We start from the raw sequence: 7,096 nt of genomic DNA, 5'->3' as shown, positions 1-7,096 counted from the left end.
AAACTACGCTGTAGCCTGTTTCTGTTCAAACTGATAAACTGTGGGATGCCCGACTATTTATTTTCCGAACTAAATCCATTGAGAGGGACACGTTTTAAAAAATTTATGTTGCCTCGTCATCGCACCGCACACTATGGAAATTCTTTTTTCGGTTTCGCTTTTTGGAATTCTTTCCCAAATGAGCTGACAATGGTCAGATCTGAGAGTTTGTTTAGGAAGAGATGTTTTGATCACTTTAATTAGAAATGAAAATATTTGTTCTGTCATTATTTTTGTTATTTAAATTTAAAGTTTTACTTTTGATGTAGTTGTTCCGCCACAGTTAATATCTTGTAACAATTTAAAAGATATAGATCTTAAGTTACCAAATAATACAGAATAATAATAAAAAATAACAATAATCTAGACCACTTATTCCATTTCCGTCGGTCAGCATAAAGATGGTTCACTTGAATCAATCAAGTTATGTGGTATTTGGAAAAGACAATCACTGTGGTGTGAATTCAAGCCGCATTTTTTCAGTGTCTGTCTCGTTAGGAAAAAAGTTTGTTTAAATTTAAAAAAAAAGTTTTTGTTATGTGCTCTATAAAATGGAGATAGTCGATATTTCATTATGTCACTCCAAAACTCGATCTTGAACAAAAAGTTAATGGATAAACGATTTTCGGAATCCAAATCTCATAATGCTATTACGACACGATTGCAGAAAATTCATGACGAAGACATATTTCACCTGAAAACATTACGAATACCAGACAACAATCCACGAATCTCACTGAAATGTATTACTGCGATTTTTATACATTTGTTCAAATTGATTAACAAAAGTGTTTCAACAGCCAAATTTTAAAACCACAAAGGTTTCATACCAAAAAAAACCTAACATGCAGGGAAAGATAAAACGGACATGTTAAGAAGAACTTCGATTGTATCATGGAAACTTGTGTTTTATAAAAATGCTGTTTTTTTTTTGCAGTTCAATATTAATCGGTTAACTGTTTCAAATAAATATGTTTTTTTTCCAATGCTTCAGTGCTAAAATAAGTCGACAAATCGTTCATTTACTGTGGTGAAACGGGCGCATATGGTGTGGGTAAGACGAACGGGTAATATAATACGCGAAGGGTAGAAGTTTCTTTACGAGAGAGATTATTCTGTTATCTCTCACTAGCTGACCCGACAAACGTCGTCTCGCCCAAAATTTATTTTTTGTTATCACATCCACATTTTCTTACTATGCGCACGTTCATGGGTCCAAATCTCAGAAATGTTCATTGACTGATCTTCTAATCTAACCTTTAAAATTATTTTTTACTATAAAATTTCAGTACTTCTACCAAAACTCGACATTATAATATCAGATTATTTTCAGACACAATTCTCCTGCAAGATTTTTCATCCTCTTGCAAACAACATATTTCTCCGTTACATGGAATAAATGTTTCATACAGAAATAAAGACACCCCTAAATCGGACAATTCCTTTCTCCAGTTTTGCTCTTATCAACACATTCGGCGACCCATTTTTATTTATATAGATAGATAGATAGAAGACGATATAGGAGTGCGTTTTATCACATTAAAATCCATTTCCACTTTCGAACGAAGATCAATTTCGTAACCACAAACATCAAATGGACTAACAACGCTTGTCAATATGTAATTAAACAACACATGCGAATTGAATTTTTCGAGTTTTTCCATTTTCCTTCAGAGTTTTCCGAAAATTTTCAATTGTCATGTTTGGTTGAAATATTTGCATTAATTCTATTGGACCCCCTCTCCTTTCCAGAGGAGGAAAGGGTGTCATACCATCATAGAAACATTTCTCGTAGCCAAAAACCCTCACATCCCGAATTTGGCTCCATTTGCTTGATTAGCTCTCGAATTATACAGAAGTTTGTGTTTCGTTTGTATGGGAGCCCCCCTTTAGAGAGGGGGGAGAAGTGTCGAACTATCATAGAAACGTTTATCGATCCCTAAAACCTCTATATACTAAATTTAATTTCATTTGTTTGATTAGTTCTCGAGTTGTTCAGCACCCTCCCCCTTTTAGAGAAGGGAAAGGAGTGTCAAACCACCATAAAACATTTATTGCACCCTAAAACCACCATTTGTCAAATTTGGTTTCATTTGCTTGATTAGTTCTCGAGTTATGCAGAGATTTGTGTTTCATTTGTATGGCAGCCCCCTCCCCTCAGAAAGGTGGGAGGAGTGTTGAACAACCTTAAAAATGTTTCTTGCCCCCTTAAACCTTCACATGCCAAATTTGGTTCCGTTTGCTTGAATAGTTCGTGAATTATGCAGAAATGTATGCTTTATTTGTATGGCATTCCCCCCTCTCTCAGAGTGTCTATCCGCCATAGAAACTCCTAACCTTCCCATGTCAAATTTGGCTCCTTTAGCTTGATTAGTTTTCGAGTTATGTCTTTCATTTGTATGGCAGCCCTTAGAGAGGGGGGTGGAGTGTCAAACTACCGTAAAACATTTGTTACACCCTAAAAGCTCCACACGCTTTATTTGGTTTCAGATGCTTGATTAATTCTCGAGTAATGAAGAAATGGATGGCCAAAATACCATGGTTTTTCCGATTTAGAAGTGAAGTGTTCGAGTCTCTTACGGCATGTTAAGGGTATGTTTGAAGATGTATTAACACTTTGACGGCCATTGTGTTTTGGCCAAAAATTCGTAAAAATCTGGAGGGACCAATGTTTGGTTTTTATACTAGATGGTGCCAGCAACCCATATAGCATAAAATTTCATCCCCATCTGCCATATAAGGGTAAAAACTACCCGTGTGTAGTACAGCGCGGACTCGATTATATGCAGTCTCCGATTTCTTTTCACTGTATATAATGGAGTTCGAAAAATTTGTTTTCTTCGTTTTTTATGCATATATTTATCGTTTATTGAAAATAGAAGAAGAATTTAATTTTTGATTCATCCCCTCAAAGTCAGAAAATACCTATCTCACACGAAAAAAATATTTTTTTCCAGAAGTTCTCTGGAGGTGATAGATGATCATATTTGATGAAAAAATGCTTCTACGCATATGTTCGAATTTCAACAATGACATAGTTCTAGAGCTTTTATTTTGTTTCGGACTCTGTTGCCTCAAACTGGCTCTACACTAAAAAGCACTCTGCGTAAGCCAATTCTGTTGCTTTCATTTGAAAGATGAGACAATTTAGTACAGGATATAGTAGTGGAACATCTAAATTAGTGGATTTAAATATTATTTTGGAAGTGAAAATTTCAAAGTTACTCATTTTTAATGTGTTTTTTTTTTCTTTATTTTTGAGACTTTCAGCCTCCTGGGCTGGTTCGTCTCAGATTTTTAATGTGTAATAATCAATTTTATCCCAATAATTCATATTAAACTTGATTGTTTTCATCAGTCAAAATAAAGCTCCCAAACCACTCTACAATTTGTTCTTTGATACCCAATTTCTGTCTTTTCTAATTTCGTTACAATACCGATGTAAACAATTCCTGGTGAAAATTCAAGCAAAATTTAAAAAAATCACGATTTTTACCCACTGTATATATAATAGCCACTGAAATTCCACCTTAACGTTCAAAGGTTTCATTTTGACGTAGGACTACGTCCTTCATTTCCGTACCGGGGTGTAAGTTCAAAGTTCCGATAACGAGAGAGTGACGCTGGACTGCAAGGTTTTGATCGTTAATATGGCTGAATGGAGTGGTATAATAATCACTTCATCCGAAAGATAAAATGTTAACGAGTTATATGATTGTCACTTATTGGTCCAAAAAATCGTTTCAATAGCTGAAAAATTGCTTTGAAAGCATCGATGATGATTGGTAATCGCAATGTGTTCCCGAACACGGACGCAAAATCTAGGCACCTGGAGAAACCGTCATAGCGAATACATGTGATTTCTTTTGCTCGCTTGCATTAGTGTTAGGGAAACCATAGCGGACAAATGCAAGGCGTGAGTACTTTTACTCGCAACAGTTTCTGGTCTGCTTTCGCATGGAACAGTCATGAAAAATTGTTTGCGTGTGAATGCGTCCGAGCGAAGGAATATTCGCACCCATTTACGCATTCGACTTGGTATTCATGTGATGCAATCCAATCCGCGTTGACGGCATTGAGCTTCGTGTTACGAAATGGGGGAGTTTGCAGAAGAAATGAACAAACTTTTAAAACAAAAATCATGAATGATTTTTTTCCCCAAATCAAATTAGTACTCTATATAAATGAAAAATACTTTTGCTTGCAAGTAACGAAAAAATATCATACAAAAATTGTGTCAAAAGATACTTTTATATCATAATGGTAAATTTTAGTGAGAATATCTGAAATTTAGTTGGGACCACCAACAAGCTCGAAAGAGTTGAATTTTATGTTAATAACAATTCCATACTTATACTCATCCACCCACAAACTAACAAGAAAACTTTCAGCAATCTTTCAAAATATTCATTCAGTCATTAAGAATTGATTCAGATGCAATTTCAAATAAATGATTACCGAGCCAACGGTAGTCCTACGTCTACCTTGCGATTATATCACAGATATAACCCACTTCTTGTTTTTTCTTGAAACAAGTCATTTTTAAAACGCAAAAAAATTCAAACTGTATAAAATCGAATCCAAAATTGTATATAATCGAATCACATATTAGGCTGTCAAAAAAGTCCTGCGGTATTTCCGCGAGGTGTCGTTGTAAGCGCGTAGTTCTAGTTGTATTCATTGTATCGAGTCATACTATAGCTTGTTGGAAAGGTATTTTTGCGCGCTATAATATTCCTTGACAGTTTGTTTAGTTAAGTCGTTCGTGAGTTATAGTGTCGCAAATATGGAGCGAAATAAAGAGAAAATCCGACATTTTACAGTACTACTATGACAAAGGCAAAAATGCATCTCAAGCTGCCAATAAAATTTGTGCAGTTTATGTACCCGATACAGTTTCCATTTCCACCGCACAACGATGGTTTCAACGTTTTCGTTCTGGTGTAGAGGTCGTCGAAGATGCGCCACGCTCCGGAAGACCTGTCGTCGAGAATTGCGACAAAATCGCTGAATTAGCCGAGAAAGACCGGCATAGTAGCAGCCGTAGCATCGGTCAAGAGCTGGGGATAAGTCATCAAACCGTTATTAACCATTTGAAGAAGCTTGGATTCACAAAGAAGCTCGATGTATGGGTGCCACACACGTTGACGCAAAAAAACATCTTTGACCGTATCGACGCATGTGAATCGCTGCTGAATCGCTGCTGAATCGCAACAAAATCGACCCGTTTCTGAAGCGGATGGTGACTGGCGATGAAAAGTGGTTCACTTACGACAACGTGAAGCGCAAACGGTCGTGGTCGAAGCCCGCTGAAGCGGCTCAGACGGTGGCCAAGCCCTAATTAACGGCCAGGAAGGTTCTGCTGTGTGTTTGGTGGGATTGTAAAGGAATAATCTATTATGAGCTGCTTCCCTATGGCCAAACGCTCAATTCGGACCTGTACTGCCAACAACTGGACCGCTTGAAGGTAGCACTCATGAAGAAGAGGCCATCTTTGATAAACAGAGGCCGCATTGTCTTCCATCAGGACAACGCCAGGCCACACACTTCTTTGGTGACGCGCCAGAAGCTCCGGGAGCTCGGATGGGAGGTTCTTTTGCATCCGCCGTATAGTCCGGACCTTGCATCAAGTGACTACCACCTGTTTTTGTCCATGGCGAACGAGTTAGGTAGTCAGAAGTTAGCCACAAAAGAGGCCTGTGAAAATTGGCTAACCGAGTTTTTTGCCAATAAGGAAGCGAGCTTCTATAACAGGGGTATTATGAAGTTGGCATCTCGTTGGGAACAAGTCATCGAACAAAACGGCGCATATGTGACTTAAAACAGATGATTGTAACTAATTTTATGAACAAATGAAAATTAAAAAAAAATACCGCAGGACTTTTTTGACAGCCTAATATAATCGAGTCCGTCCTGTACTGCACACGCGGCCTCAACTCAAGCTAAACGAGTAAAATATCGATAAAAATCATTATAAAACAATTTACTTTTTCGAAATTACATTTTTTATAACATTACTAGCAGACCCGACAAACTTCGTCCCGCCCAAAATTTATTTTTCGTTATCACATCCACATTTTCTTACTAAGCGCACGTTCATGGGTCCAATCGCAGAGCTGTTCATTGAAGGATCTTCTAATCTACTCTTTAAAATTATTTTTTACTTTGAAATTTCAGTACTTCTACCAAAATTCGACATGATAATATCATTATTTTCAGACACAATTCTTGTGCAAGATTTTTCATCCACTTGCAAATAACATGTTTCACCGTTACATGGAATAAATGTTTGATACAGAAAATATGATAGAATAAAGACAGATACTAATTACTAGTTACGTACTCCTCCCATATTCATATTGTAATTTATAATAGAATTCTACTTTTTACTATAGTTGCTGTGTTTGAGGTATCGTAGCTACTCAGCATCGTGACTATGTTATCTTTCCGCACTAATAATATTTAGTTTAATTGAGTACCATTATCTATTAATAACAAGAGCTCCATATTGATTCGTGAACAGGTTCATTAGATATTAAGGTTATAATTTATAAGAAGTGTAAGATTAGTATGTTTTCTTGCTACGATAGCTGAATGCATTACAAGAGGGTGATTACCGCTCCGGTATGAGTTAACGTAGAATCGTTCAATTGTAAAAATAAAACGGATAATTTCTTCGAAACAATAGGAAATTTTGATTTTGAAAAAACACATTCGTCTCCTATGAAAGGAACACGCACAAAAAAATGCACTCATCCCTTGTGGGGATCGAACCCACGACCTTTGGATTAGAAGTCCAACGCGCTATCCGCTGCGCCAAAGGGACATGTGTTATGATCTTGTTTCTTTCAAATCTTACCTCATGCAATAAACAATTTGTAACACTAATGAATAAATAAATCAAATACTGTTTGCAATGTTGTGATGCATTTAATTTTCGAGTACATAAATTTAACGTGAATTATTTCTTCTAGTATCAGCTCACCAGACACATCGAATACTGGTCGAAGATTATGGTGACACTTTTCCAACTCATGTAGCCGATAGTTTCGATGTT

General features: G+C 36.6%; 1 non-coding gene across 1 annotated transcript; it reads right to left on the bottom strand.

The window, feature by feature from the left end:
* Window positions 1-6,792: 6,792 nt before the first annotated feature.
* Window positions 6,793-6,865, bottom strand: Trnar-ucu (transfer RNA arginine (anticodon UCU)). Its single transcript has one exon. It is a non-coding gene; the product is annotated as a tRNA-Arg (tRNA).
* Between the last annotated feature and the right edge of the window lie 231 nt (window positions 6,866-7,096).

The sequence above is a fragment of the Toxorhynchites rutilus genome, chromosome 3 (assembly GCF_029784135.1).
Source record: "Toxorhynchites rutilus septentrionalis strain SRP chromosome 3, ASM2978413v1, whole genome shotgun sequence".
Lineage (NCBI taxonomy): Eukaryota > Metazoa > Arthropoda > Insecta > Diptera > Culicidae > Toxorhynchites > Toxorhynchites rutilus.
Note: the sequence above shows the minus strand (reverse complement) of the source record. Positions and strands in the feature narration are given on the sequence as shown.